The sequence below is a fragment of the Rhamphochromis longiceps genome, linkage group LG22 (genome assembly GCF_057381845.1).
Source record: "Rhamphochromis longiceps isolate RC_006_pf linkage group LG22, R_longiceps_female_GT1.1, whole genome shotgun sequence".
NCBI classification, from domain to species: Eukaryota; Metazoa; Chordata; class Actinopteri; order Cichliformes; family Cichlidae; genus Rhamphochromis; species Rhamphochromis longiceps.
This window is the reverse complement of record NC_140577.1, coordinates 3,539,936-3,555,602: the sequence shown is the minus strand read 5'-3', so window position 1 is coordinate 3,555,602 and position 15,667 is coordinate 3,539,936. Positions and strand designations below refer to the sequence as shown.

At 41.5% G+C, this 15,667-nt stretch overlaps 1 pseudogene; it reads left to right on the top strand.

The window, feature by feature from the left end:
• Nucleotides 1–1,352: 1,352 nt before the first annotated feature.
• Nucleotides 1,353–3,990, top strand: LOC146643137 (uncharacterized; annotated as a pseudogene).
• Nucleotides 3,991–15,667: the final 11,677 nt, after the last annotated feature.

Below are 15,667 nucleotides of genomic sequence, written 5' to 3'. Positions count from 1 at the left end.
CTAATAATTCTGCACTCCCTGTATTTTAAAGAATGATTAGCGGTTCAACTTAACGAAGATAAAATGGAAGCTCTTGTCTGTTTCCAGGACAGATTTTTGCCAGTGAAATAAAAGGTCTTTGTGTCATTTAATCACATTTAAGTCGTGTGTACGGACTCTTGGGGTACCTCTCGACTCTGCATACATTTAGGATTTTCATGTCAAATCTTTGGTTCTCTCTTTTGTTATTCATTGTTATTCATTTAGTGCCCTGCGATAGACTGGCGACCTGTCCAAGGTGTACCCTGCCTCTCAGCCTTAGACATCTGCGAGATAAGCGGAAGTGAATGGATGGATGTTATTCATTTATTTCTTCATTGTAATTCATTATTCACTCATGTATCATCATGGGCGAGCACCAGCTTACATCATTGAACTTTTTCAGCCATACGTCCACAGCGGGTTAGGCCTGTGATCAGGGTCTGTTTACTCTACGTCATACGAGGCTGAAAACTAAAGGAGACAGAGCTTTTACCAGAGTGACCCCAGACTCTGGAACTCTCTCCCTCTGAGGCTGAGATCAGTGGACGCAGTGGTCTCTCTTAAGAAACAACCAAATGTCATGTTATTAGACTTGAATTTAGTAAACGCTTTTCTTCAATGCTCTGTTATTTACTTTTGTCTGCAGTTGAATGAGGGATTAGCCAGTTTGTCACAATATTGCAGGTGTCAATATTTTATATGGATAGAACTGAAATGAGTAAACAATATGGAAAAATAAAAATCGGGTGTTTTTTTTAAAGATTTTACAAAAGAATGCTTCATATCAGCTATCAGAATTACACAAGGAGTAAATCTACCGAAAAAAAAGGAAAGAGAAAAAAAGGGCGCGGATAGCTCAGTACGTAAATGGCCTGTATTTGTATAGCGCTTTACTAGTCCCTAAGGACCCCAAAGCGCTTTACACATCCAGTCATCCACCCATTCACACACACATTCACACACTGGTGATGGCAGCTACATTGTAGCCACAGCCACCCTGGGACGCACTGACAGAGGCGAGGCTGCCGGACACTGGCGCCACCGGGCCCTCTGACCACCACCAGTAGGCAACGGGTGAAGTGTCTTGCCCAAGGACACAACGACCGAGACTGTCCAAGCTGGGGCTCGAACCGGCAACCTTCCGATTACAAAGTGAACTCCCAACTCTTGAGCCACGATCTCCCCGTAGTGTGCTTGGCCTATGATCGGAAGGTCAGGCGTTTAAATCCACCAAACAGCCACCTGAGGTACCCCTGAGGTACCCTCTACTAACTGCTCGCCAGGTGCTGGATTGGCGGCTTCCCACTGCTTCACTAATTTAATGGGTTGCAATGGTTCCGGGTCGCTGCTCATGTGGTCGACCGGACAGTCAGCTGAGCAGTTTTGCGTTCTTTTTCTAACTTGAATGCTCTTTTCGTTGTTGTTTTTCACCGTCTGCTCGGTATATTTGTATTCTTTTCCTTTTTCCTTTTCCTGACCCTGACCCCAAGTCTCACCTACACCAGGGACTCCCTCATCCAGCTGCAGCTGCAGCCCGGCGTCCGGCTTTCCTCTCCGCTCCTACGGACTACTTTCCCGAGGAAATACTCCGTGGACACGGAAATCAAAAAACTCACAATAACAAGGTAACCAGGAGGAGATCAAAGAAGAGTGGGGTGAGAGCCAGACTCAAGAGGGAGACACACAAACAACGAGCACTCCCGTCCATTATCCTCGCTAATGTGCGGTTGGTCCGCTCCAAGCTGGACGAGCTGCAAGCCTGCGTCAATCACCTGCATGAGTACAGAACTGCCTCCATTCTGGTGTTCATAGAATCGTGGTTAAACAACAGCAACGACAACAGCACGCTTCACATTGATGGCTTTTCACCACCCCTTCATCTGGACAGAGACCGCGAACGCATCGGGAAGCAACATGGCGGTGGCGTGTGTCTGTATGTAAACAACAGCTGGTGCTCTACAGTCACTGTGAGGGAGAAGCTGTGCACTACAGACATCGAGCTTCTGGCTGTTTCCCTGTACTCCTACTACGTCCCCAGAGGATTCCCACAGGTTTCCATCAACCTGGTTTACATCCACCCCAGAGCTGATGCAGCTAAAACCACAAAGTACTTCATCAACACTCTGTACAAACTAGAGTAATTAACTCCGGACTCTCCCAAGTTCATCCTGGGTGATTTCAGTCACTGTTCCCCTGACAATTCGCTTAAAGGATACCAACGGTATGGGCCTCTTTGCTTAGGCTGCTGCCCCCGCGACCCGGCCTCGGATAAAGCGGATGAAGATGGATGGATGGATGGATGGATGGATACCAACGGTATGTCAGGGGAAGACTCTGGATAAATGCTATGGCTCTGTACCAGATGCACTTAAAGCCCTCCCCCTTCTCGGCTCAGCAGACCACCACACCATCCTGCTGGCCCCTCAAGAGGATTAAAAAGGTCACCAAAAACATCAAGCAGTGGGCAGCAGAAAGTATCCTCACCCTACAAGGATGTTTCGAAGCCACTGACTGGGACAGCATTCTTTCTCCCTCAACAGGGAGGTGAAGAGGGCCATAGAAACTGCTAAACTGCAGTATAAAAACACTGTTGAAAAAAAATTCACCACAGGGGATCTCCGCTCAGTCTGGCAGGGCCTCAAAACCATGGCCTCTGTAAATACTGTGGTCACCACCCCCAGAACCATCCAGGTGGAGGGCAGCAACCCCTCCTCCCTACCTGACGACCTTAACGCTTTCTACAGCAGATTCGAGACGGACAACATCACCCAGCTTGAGGAGTCCAGATCCTCACTCACACCTGGCAGCTCTGCACTCACCTTCAGGACTGAGGACGTGGTGAGAGCCCTCAGGAGGACCAGGGAGAGGAGCTCACCCGGCCCTGACAACATCAGCAGTTCTGAGGCACTGTGCAGGGCAACTAGGAAGCGTGTTCCGGACTCTATTTCAACACTCAATTGGCAGTCAAACCGTCCCCCAGCTGTGGAAACACTCCACAGTCATCCCCATCTTCAAAAGAAACAACCCAAAGTCTCTGAATGATCTTCGTCCTGTGGCCCTCACCTCCCTTGTGATGAAAGCCATGGAGAAGATCATAAAACAGCACATCGTAAGAGCAACTGACCCCCTGATGGACCCACTCCAGTTTGCTTACCGTGCACGCAGAGGTGTCGATGATGCAAAAATCTTCATCTTGGACTCCATCCACAAACATCTGGAGCTCCCTGACTCCTCCGTCAGACTTCTGTTTGCTGATTTCTCACCACCGTTCAACACTCTGCAGCCTCATATCCTGGCCACTAAACATTCCTCCCGATTTCACCTGGATGATCAGCTGATCCTGTGGCTATTGGACCGTTTGACCAACAGGACTCAGAAAGTTCGGCTCAACAAGTCTCTTTCCAGTCTCTGTTCCACCTGCACTGGCTCCCCCCCAGGGCTGTATGCTCTCCCCCCTGCTCTTCATCCTCTACACTGATGACTGCAGATCCACACAGCCCAACTGTCACCTGGTGAAATATGCTGACGACACAGTTCTCCTGTCACTGCTGTCAGGCCCTCTCGACACCACGGGCTCGCTCTGCAGGAGTTTGTAGAGTTGTGTGACATCTCCAAACTTGAACTGAACGTGAGCAAAACCAAAGAGATGGTGGTGACCTTCTCCAGTAGGCAGAGGGATCTGGCTGCTTCAGTCACCACCACCATCCATGGGAAGCCAGTGGAGGTAGTTGAGGAGTACAAATACCTGGGAACCATCTTTGACAACCTCCTGAAATTCTCTGCCAACACAGAGGAGATTCTCAGGAGGTGCCACCAACAGCTATACCTTCTTAGGAAACTCAACTCCTTTGGAGTCAGCACAGCCATCATGATGACTTTTTATGATGCCTTCCTGGAAAGCATCATGACCTTCTCCATCACCTGCTGGTTCCACTCCCTCAGCCTTCAGAACAGGAACAGACTGCAGCACACGGCAACAGTGTGCTCTAAAATCATTGGCCTGCCTGTCAGAACTCTGGCACAAGTTTTAAGCCAACAGGTCCTTAGACAGGGAGCCAAAATCATCAACGACCCCTCTCACATTCTTCACCCCGGTATTCAATGGCTCCCCTCTGGGCGACGCCCCTGCTGCATTTCCTACAGGACTGAGAGGAGGAGGAGAGCCACCTTTGTCCCCAAAGCCACTCTGCTTTTTAACTCCAGCCAATAAGAACATTTCCCACACCCATAAACATAAACTACTCTACACTCTTTTTATACTGCCGACACTTTACTCACTTTTAGTCACTTACAGTTATATATTTACTTATTCAGTCACTTTAATTTAAAACTGTGTACATAATGTATATTCTGTGTATTTATTATCTCACTCTATTGCCTGTTTATGCCCTGTCCTTATCTTCAACGTCATGCTGCTCTGTTGTATCTTAATTGCCCCGAGATGATAAATAAAGTCTTTCTGCTTCTGATTCTGATTCTAAATGCAGAGGACTTATTCCCTACAGGATTAATAAAGTGTGCAAAAAAATTATTTGTTGAGTTTGTTTGTTTCAGAGTCAGAGAGCCGTGTCTCTCTACAGTCAGAGGTTTTTGTACGGCGGCTCAATGAGTTTGTATCACTGTGGTACACGTTCGGTGGAGGAACCAGACTGGAATTTGGAAGTAAGTCAAAAACAAAGTTACTTCTATGTCCTATTCTTTTTTTTTTTTTTTAGAAAAAATATATATCTTGAGTAATGTCCAAGTTATGTTTAGCATTTTTATTTTTTGGGGGTTTGGTTTTGGTAGGCTGAGAAACAAACTGACTTTTAGAAAAGTAACCATAAAAAATTATCTAAATTTGGAAAACACAAGGTTATGCACTACAATTATTTGCTTTAACTGGTTGAGCCTGTAGGTTTAGTTCAGTCTGACAGTCAGAGAGCCGTGTCTCTCTACAGTCAGAGGTTTTTGTACGGCGACTCAATGAGTTTGTATCACTGTGGTGGACTTTTGGTGGAGGAACCAGACTGGAATTTGGAAGTAAGTTACTGTTGTAAAAATAAGATCTTTTATTTGCTTCAATTGTTGACTGTTGGCTTAGAGAAAAACATTTAAAAACTTTTTTCCCCCTGATATATCAAGGAGGCTGACAGAAATTTCTGTCTAAATTTGTGTTTGAAACGTTAACCTACTTGCTGTTGATAAAACTGTTCCTTCAGTGATTTTTCTGTATATGATCTTCACGGTAAGTTGTGGATAAACAACATTTACTTGAATAAAAATCTTCAAATGAAATTAAACAGACTAAACTTAGATAGTTTCAGATCAAGGTTAACTGTATAGTAAATATCTCTGTTCATGAAGAAAATTGTTTTAGTGAGTTGTGTTTTCTAAACGTATTTCCCAGTAATCCTTAAAATCATGAGTGAGTCAGATTTTTGTGAGTTTAACACTCTTTTGTCAAATGTTGCACTTTTTTCCTTCTGTATGTGGTTTGGACATATTTCACTGCTGTTATTTCTGTGCTGAGAGGTTTCTTAAAGGGAAGTGAAACAACGTGCGAGTGACTGTTGGAGCAGAAAAACATCTGACAGAAACTACCTGTTACCCGTTCTCTAAGCTGATTGGTGTCTCCTAGGTGATGTCCATCCCACCCTGACGGTGCTCGCCCCTTCAAGTAAGGAGCTGGAGCAGGGGAATGCCACGCTCACATGTCTGGCCAACAAGGGCTTTCCCTCAGACTGGAGTCTGTCCTGGATCGTTGACGGCCGCAGATGCAGCGGCATTGGTTGGGAAGTGAGCAGGAGCCCCGGGGCGCTGCAGACAGACAGGCTCTACAGCTGGAGCAGCACCCTGATGCTGCCTGCAGACCAGTGGGAGAAGGTGGGCTCTGTGACCTGTGAGGCCACGAGGGGCTCCGATACTCCACTCTCAGAGACTCTGAGGAGAGACCAGTGTTCCCAGTCCTGAGCTAAATCACTTGGGCATGATACAGTTTTTTTTGTTTTGTTTTGTTTTGTTTTGTTTTGTTTTTTTTTTTCTTTTGGGGGGGGGGGGGGGGGGGGGTGTTGTTGTTTTTTTTTTAAACTTTGCTACAGCTCTCAGTCTGCAGTCTTTTTCAATCTCAGTCTCTTTATTCTTAAGTTCTTAGTTGCCTGCTTTAACAACTTGTCTCAAGATTTTACAGCAATAAAGATTTTTCAACCAAACATTCCTCGTTATTTCTTCTGTTTGTTATATATGTATAAATATATTAACATGGATTTTTACATTTTTAATGTCAACACATTTTATTAGATAACATTTTCAATCTGGTTACAAACAATTAAGTTGACTAATTAAAATATATAAACCAGTTAAAGAAAAACAGGAAAATGTCAATGAAAAAATATATACTGCATAAATCAACAGGCTGACACAGTAAATCATGTTTGTTTGTAAATAATCTGCATTCATATGTATCGTGTTGATAACAACAATGATGATATTTGTAAATAAAAATATTATATTTATTAATGATGTAATTTTCCTGCACCTGTAATTAGTGGTGCAACGGATCACGGTTGATCCGTAATCCGAGCCGATCCTACTCCACGGTTTGGTACGCACGTGATCCGAAGATTCGAAAAAGAAGAAAGAGTGTGTGTATGGTGCGCGTGGTCAGTCTGTCAAGCGATAGCTACCCATATGGAAAAGTTATATATAAATCTTATAAAGTTTGTATCTGTCTTGTGTGAAACTGGGATGAAAGCATACAAGAGTGAAAACAGATATAAGATCCCTAGAAAAATTATATAAATGAACCTTGTATGTTTTGGATACTTCCTAAAACAATATATGAAAGTGGCCACTTTCATGAGTAAATCATATAAGCCTTATATGATTCACTATATGAAGTAGGCCACATCTGATGCAAGTTTTTTCTATTTCTTTTCCATATGGGTATGGTCAGCGCTAGCGGTCCAAGTGGAGGAGCAGAGGAGTTTGTAGTATTTAAGCAGCCCTTTGCTGCCCAATCCGACCGGGCTAAAGCTATTTCGGAAGCTATCGGGGTGTTTAGCTGCAGACGGGAGGCCGTATTCCGTTGTGCAAAACAACTAGTCAACGCGTTAGTTGACGCATTGATGCCGTGCAGCCCCACGCACGGTGTGATCTGTGGTAACTAGTTAACGGAGATTTGCCGCGTTAATGCAGTTATGGCATTAACGTCATTTTAACGAGATTTACGCGGACAGCACTTGTTTAAACTATGATGAACATGCTTGAGCCACGCTATGATATCCCGTTGTGTGTCCACTTCAGTGACAAGATTGTACCCAGGCATGTATGAGCAGGAAAAGTTTAAAGCTATGGCTGAACTGTCCTCTTCTCTTGCCCAACTACAAATGGGTGGACCTCCATGGCAACGGAAAGCTACGTGACAGTGACCGCTCGTTATATCACAGCAGAGTGTTAGATACAAAGCCCTGTACTGCCCTATACTGTACCTTAATTTGTTTTTATATAATTGCGTGGAATGAGTCTTGAGTTGAATTTTTTAATAGGCAAAAAATACTTAAATAAGTTAATAAGTAAATGTTAAAATTTTTGTCTTTTTTTCTTTTTTTTGCTGATCTGAAAATTGATCCGATCCATCACTTAAAACGTGATCAGATCCCAACCGTGAGATTTTTGACCACTACCTGTAATAGACGTGCACATGATGTCTGAAAAATGACCCAGTCCAAAGTTTAAATGTTGAAGGTCACGTTGACGTCCAGGTTGTCATAGTTGGACAACCAAATGCCCAGAATTGATCATGGACCGGCGGACTCAACATAGACATGATCATCACGTCTGTCTGACGTTCATTGCTCCCTTTATGGGTCACCAGAGTAGATCATCTTTTTCTGTCCCTCCAACTCTCTGCATGTCCTCCTTCATCCATGAACAAACTCTGAGATCTTCCTCTTTTCCTCCTGCCTGGAAGCTTCATATCACCTCAGCTCTCTTAGGTGTAATCATTCTAATCTTTGATGTGCTTAGTTATAATCTTATCCATCCTGGCCACTCCTAATGGAAATCTCTGTCACCTCCACCACGGCCTCCCGTCTTTGACATTTGGATTCAAACTTTTATCATTTTAGACATTTCTGCTTCTTTGATCTGATATTTTAAATTAACTGTTTAAACACAAATATGTGAAATGAACCAAATGTCTGCTTACAACTTTGTTCTGATTTGGCAATGATGCCTATCTGTTGCCATGGTTACTGAGCTTAGCAGGGGAAGTGAAACACTGAACAGTTTCTCTCTCTCTTTCTCTACAATGGGTGCTGACCCCCTACAGTGAGGATACAAGGCTACAGTCTTGTGTCCTGTTCCATCCAAAGCAACGGAGAGTGCACACGGCAGGTGAAGAAGAGAGTGCAGTCAGGGTGGAGTGGGTGGAGACGAGTGTCAGGGGTGATTTGTGACAGGAAGACCTGCTGTGATATATGGTTAGGAGACGAGGGCACTAACAAAAAGACAGGAGGCCGAGTTCAACGTGGCACAGGTGCAGATGTTGAGCTTTTCACTGGGAGTGATCAGGACGAACAAGATGAAAAATGAATACATCAGAGGGACAACACAGCTTCAGAGTCTTGGAGAATTTCATTATGGATTAATGTGGCTACACTGTTTATCTGTACATGACAATAAGACCTGAAACTTGAAACTTGACCTTGAACAGCAGTGGGCTAAGGAAACAAACAACCCTGAGGAGCTCCAGGGCTCAGGGTGGTGGTGTTGGAGATGCTGTAACTCAGCTGGGTGGTGTTTGGCTTGAAATGCTACTGATTTAGCATCAGTGTGTGAGCTAATGATAGTGAAGCTGTTTATGAAATGTGTGCCTGAGTTCTTCTGTGGCTGATCTAAATGAACAGAAGGTCCTCTTTGCAGAAGGCAGATGAGTTCACACTAATGCACTAAGTGACTTTATTCATCCTGAACTCTGCTCTGATTGGCTGTTCAGTTTCAGAATCCACTGTTGCTGGAGGAACCACACTGGAATTTTTCATTATAAAACTTAAAAATCAAAAGTTCACTGGAAAATGATTATTATGATGGAAAATGCTTTCTACCCACTCAAAACTCAGGAAATCTCCGTTTCCACAATAATAATCATTAAACAGTGAACTTTTGATTTTTAAGTTTTATAATGAAAAATTCAGTCTCTTCATGAAATTGTGTTTGTGCTCATTGAACTGTGTCAGTCTCTGCTGCAGCTGGAAGTTACTGCAGTTTCTGTTCAGTCTGACTGAGGGAGGTTTTTGTACGACTGTTTTTCACTGTGTGAACACAGCTTGACTGTTGATCTCATGATAACTCTGACAGTAATAAACTGCTGCATCTTCAGCCTGGACTCCACTGATGGTCAGAGTGAAGTCAGAGTTTGATCCACTGCCTGTAAAACGAGCTGGAATCCCTGATTGTCGAGTGCTAGCATAGTAAATGAGCAGTTTAGGAACTCCTCCATCTTTCTGTTGGTACCAAGCTAAAAAGTGATATGGGCTGCTATAATAAACATTCTGACTGGTCCTACACTTGATGCTCACAGATCCTCCCACAGCAGAGCTCACTGCTCCAGGCTGAGTCACTGTGATCTGTCCTCTGGACTCTGAGGACACAGAGACAAAAACATAAAGCAGCTTCATGGTTTTGTGGGCTTCATTTCAGAGGGACAGATGTTGATAGAGGAGAGGAGTTTGATTCTCTGGACTTTACCTGTGAAGCAGCAGCAGAGGAGAGTCCAGATGAGGACGCAGATCAAAGTCATGTTTTTGATGAGGAGGATTTCTGTGGCTTCTGTTGTGATGAAGGACAGCTGTCAGTCATCCAGTGTTCAACTCTCAGGACTATAAACTCTCCCAGAGCACTGGAGCATGGTGCTGCTGATGCAAAGTGCCTCTATGGAAATGAACTGACTCTTTTGTTGTGAGTCAGTTTGCTGCATTGACTTGGAACCAGTTGTCCTCTTAGAGTGAAGGGTCACTGAAAATGTATTAAAGTTGCTCTAAGAAGTCATCACTATCCCCTAATTACATATTTATATCCTGATGGTTTTGTTTCTTCTTTTTTATGCAAATGTATAGACAGAGCTCTCTGTCACATCAAATGAGGGAATATGTTTGGGAAAAAAAATTTCCATCCCTTCATTCCTCATATACCACGGAGACTCTCTCACATCAGCTGTTTTCTCTACATTTATGTCAAACGGATTTTTTTCTGTAAACAAGATTACAAAACTACATCCTCATATGATTCATTTTGAAATTTGTACCACATTAGTTGTTCTTTGGGTTCATTAACTTTGCTTTATTCAAATAAAACTTTTTATTTGTAAATATATAAATTCTCTCATATTTGTATGATTGAAAAGTACATGAAATATATTTTATAGCAGTGAGTAGCTGTAGTACTTGTTTCCTCTGATTCCTTCAGTCTCATGTATGATCCAGATTTTAAATGATCTCAGAGAAAAATGTTTCAGTAAGTGTTCCCATATCTGTCATGCTGTATAGTCCTGCCTACATGTAGGGGGAAGAATGAAGAAGTCATCACACAAAACCACATAAAGTCCTACCAGGACAAAGACAAGGCAACTGTCTGCTGCTTTTTCTCACACGTTTCTTTGTCTGAAGTTTATATATTAACATGTGTGTACAGCAATGTGAGTGTTGTGAAGCTCTTCATGTTTCTTTAAGAATATTTCAATCATTCTGGACTCTTGAGGATACAGAACAAGTTCATGCTTGATGACAAAAACAACACATTCTGGAGCCTCATAGTTCTGCCTCTAGTTTCCTGTGATGGGTCGAGAACATCTCTGTATGTTCACGCCTTCAGTGGAAGCAGGGTGGACATTCAGAGGACCAGCATTTAGAGCTGGGCGAGTCTCCTCAAGCCAGACTTCCTGTACTGGGGCCGACTGGTCGAATCTACATTGTAATGCAGCACGAGCGATGAGCCGTCATTGCAAAGGGACAATGCAACAATGCAATAAACTGGATCATCACCTTCATATTTATCAACATTCATGAGTTCTTTGCACTGACTGTTTAAAGGTTCAATATTAGTGTTTAAAGGGTGTAATATGAGGCTAATCATGTGGATACTTTCAGCTGGACTGTGATCTATAAAGAAATGTTTTTATTTTTCTCTTTTAGGACAAAATATAAAACCTTACAGTCAATATGGACAAGAAATAAAAAAAATGTGTGACACTGTGTCCTGACTGGAAACTGAAAGGTTCGGCTGTTTGTATTTTTGTTATCTGTGTTGTCTGTATCTGTGTGTGTCCTTGTATAAGGTTTAGAAGTTTTGACAGTGAACAATATGTTCAATAATTATTAAACATACAGGAGGAAACTTTAGCTTCTTTATGATTCTGGTTGACACTGAGATTTTCTTTTCCATAAATATAAATATTATAAAAGGACATTTTGAGCATCGTCTTATGTTTTTGTGTTGCTGACTGTGAAGGATTCTGATGCTGATCTTTGTCTTCATGTGTGTCATTTTTAAGTGTGAGTAGCTGAGACGTGTGTGAAGTTCAGGTGAAGAACTGAACATTTTCTCATTAGGTGTCACAGCTCAGTTCATGTTGATATTTTTGGAAATGAGATAAAATGTGGGATCATGATGGGACAGAGATGGATGCTGAGAAACTGATGCAGAGAAATTTCCTCGAATCATTCATTTTAAACATGTTTTAGTGTCACCTCAGTGTGTGTGTGTGTGTGTGTGTGTGTGTGTGTGTGTGTGTGTGTGTGTGTGTGTGTGTGTGTGTGTGTCCTCAGTGAACTGTATCAGTCTCTGCAGTATCTTCCAGCTGCAGCAGTCACTTCAGTTTCTGTTCAGTCTGACTGAGGGAGGTTTTTGTACGACTGTTTTTCACTGTGTGAACACCCACTGACTGTTGATATAGTGTTCACTCTGACAGTAATAAACTGCTGCATCTTCAGCCTGGACTCCACTGATGGTCAGAGTGAAGTCAGAGTTTGATCCACTGCCTGTAAAACGAGCTGGAATCCCTGATTGTCGAGTGCTAGTGTAGTAAATGAGCAGTTTAGGAGCTCCTCCATCTTTCTGTTGGTACCAGGATAAATAGCCGTTGCCATAAACATTCTGACTGGTCGTACACTTGATGCTCACAGTTCCTCCCACAGCAGAGCTCACTGCTCCAGGCTGAGTCACTGTGATCTGTCCTCTGGACTCTGAGGACACAGAGACAAAAACATAAAGCAGCTTCATGGTTTTGTGGGCTTCATTTCAGAGGGACAGATGTTGATAGAGGAGAGGAGTTTGATTCTCTGGACTTTACCTGTGAAGCAGCAGCAGAGGAGAGTCCAGATGAGGACGCAGATCAAAGTCATGTTTTTGATGAGGAGGATTTCTGTGGCTTCTGTTGTGATGAAGGACAGCTGTCAGTCATCCAGTGTTCAACTCTCAGGACTATAAACTCTCCCAGAGCACTGGAGCATGGTGCTGCTGATGCAAAGTGCCGCTCTATGGAAATCATCTGACTCTAACAGGGACTTGCTTCAATCAGCTCGCATGTTAAAGAATGATTTTCACAATTAAATCCTCTGTCTGGACTCTTGGGGTGACTCTCGACTCTGCATACATTTAGGATTCTAATGCAAACCTCCAGTTTTCTGTGTTGTTATTCATTTTTATTCATTTATTTCTTCATTGTAATTCATTGTACACTTTTGTAAGCATTATGAGCAAGCACCCGCTTGTCTTGAAAGGTGCTACATAAATAAAATTTCACTTACTTTTGTCATGTTGTTGAATGATGGATCAGCTAGTTTGTCACAATACTCCACGTGTAACATGTTATATAGATAGCTTTGAAATGAGTAAGCAATATAGAAAAATTACAATAAAGGTTGTGTAATTTTACTAAAGAATGCTTCACATCAGCTGCCAGAATTACACAGGGAACACATTGAATGTTGAAAGTAAGTTTTTACCCTTTAAAATGATAAAAATAATGTGTTATATTTGCTTCAGTTGTTGGCTGTTGGGTGAGATTAAAAAACATCCAAACTTTATTTTGTTGTTTTTCCTGATATCACAGGGAGGCTGACAGAAATTTATGTCTAAATTTGTGTTTGAACTTTTTACCTACTTGCTGTTGATAAACCAGTTCCTTCAATGATTTTTCTTTATATGATCTTCACAGTAAGTTGTGGAAAAACTAAATTTTACATGAATAAAAATTTTTCTGCATCATCTTCCTTGGTTTCAGATTAAGGTTAATTGTATAGTAAATATCTCTGTTTATGCAGAAAATTGTTTTAGTGAGTTGTGTTTGTAAACGGGTTTTGGCCAACAAGGGCTTCCCCTCAGACTGGAGTCTGTCCTGGATGGTTGACGGCCGCAGATGCAGCAGCATTGATTGTGAAGTGAGCAGGAGCCCCGGGGTGCAGCAGACAGTCATGAGCTGATTCACTGGGGACATGACGTTGTTTTGTTGTTGTTGTTGTTGTTTAAACTTTGCTACAGCTCACAGTCTGCAGACTTTTTCAATCTCAGTCTGTTTATTCTTCATCTCTTTGTTGCCTGTTTTATGAACTTGTCTCAAGATTTTACAACAATAAAGATTTTTCAACAGAACATGTCCTGTTATTTCTACTGTTTGTTATATATGTATATAAATACATTAACATGGATTAAAAAAAAAACATTTAACACATTTTATTAAACAACAGTTTTGATCTGGTTACAAACATACTGATTAATTGAAATAAATAAACTAGTTAAAAAAAAGAAAAAAAGACGTATAATGGATAAATCAACAGGCTAATTAGATTTACTGTGTTAACACAGTAAATCGTGTTTGTTTGTAAATAACTTGTATTCCTATGTATTATCTTGATAACAAATCAAATCAAATCAAATCACTTTTTATTGTCACATCACATGTGCAGGCACACTGGCACAGCACATGCGAGTGAAATTCTTGTGTGCGAGCCCCACAAGCAACAGAGATGTGCAAACACAACAACACAAACGAGCAAAATACAAGAATGGCCAACCTGAAACTAATAAATATATGTACAATATATAATAGTGTATGCATTTCTGGATGTGTATACTAAATATTTTCCTACGTGTGTGTGTGTGTGTGTGTGTGTGTGTGTGTGTGTGTATACACATTTTTACAAATTAAATAGTAAAAAAAAAAAAAAAAAAAAAAAAAAAAAAATAATAATAATAAAATATATAAAATATACAGAGTTGAATATGTGCAAAACAAGTGGCATTTATATACAGTGTGGAGTGCATAATGTTGAAGTTCCAGTAGTGAAGCTGAGGTGTCTATGACGTGTTCAGCAGTCTGATGGCCTGATGGAAGAAGCTGTCTCTCAGTCTGCTGGTACGGGACCGGATGCTGCAGAACCTCCTTCCTGATGGAAGCAGTCTGAACAGTTTATGGCTGGGGTGACTGGAGTCCTTGATGATCCTCCCCGCTTTCCTCAGGCAGCGCTTCCTGTAGATGTCCTGGAGGGAGGGAAGCTCACCTCCAATTATCCGTTCAGAGCACCGCACTACTCGCTGGAGAGCTTTGCAGTTGTAGTTGCAGTTGCAGTTGTAACAATGATAATGTTTGTAAATAAAAATATTATATTTATTAATCATTAATTTTCTCCCTTCATTTTTCACAGCTTATTAAAACTGATTATTTCAACATTTTAATGAATGAAGCAAATATTTTGTGTTGTCAAAAAGGTCGTACCAGTATTGAGATACAACTAATAAACAGCATCAAAGTAAACAATGAAGTAATGTTGCAATTTGTACATTTTCAGACTGAATACATATTATTTTCTGACTTTAATGAATATTTTTGATATCAGTATTAGCATTATTGCTATTTGATTGGGGATCAGCCATCTGAAAAGTGTTTGGAGACTCATTGTTTTTACAAGACTTTAAATATTTTTGACTTTATCAAAAATAAAAAAATAAAAACAGTAATATTTATTTATTAGAAAACAAAAAGGTCCTGGTTTAAATTGATATGATTATGAGATTTGGATATGGAGGGAGGTTTTTGTACGACTGTTTTTCTTTTTTTTCTTTTTTTTTTTTTTCTTTTTTTTGCCTGTCCCATTTGGTTCTTTAGCCATCAGAATTGTTGTCTGAAGACCAACAAGGATACCCAATGGATTTACTTTGCCAAATGGATCATCGTGGCATTGCCGTATTGGTCCATTTGGTCGATCTTTGTTTTTATTATTTATTATATTTTATTTTCAGATGTTACAGACGGGACAGACATGAGTGAGGGATAGGAAAGGGAGAGAGAAAGAGGAAGGAAAGGAAAAACAGAAGGGGAGAGGGACAGTGAGAAAGGGGGGGAGAAAAAAAATAAAAATCTCCTGGATCACCTGTTGAGAGAAAAATAGAAAACAAGCAAAAAAACAAAGCAACATACTAAACACAACACCATCGCATTAATCTAGCTAAGTGTAAACAGCAGTAAATACTAAATATTCAATGTTGTTGTGCAGCACGCAGGACAGATGTGCTTCGAAGTAGCAGCCAAGAAAGGTGTAATTTAAGTCTATGAGCAGTGAACACCCGTGTGCATACCTGTGTGGATCAGCATGCTTGCATTCCAAAGGTT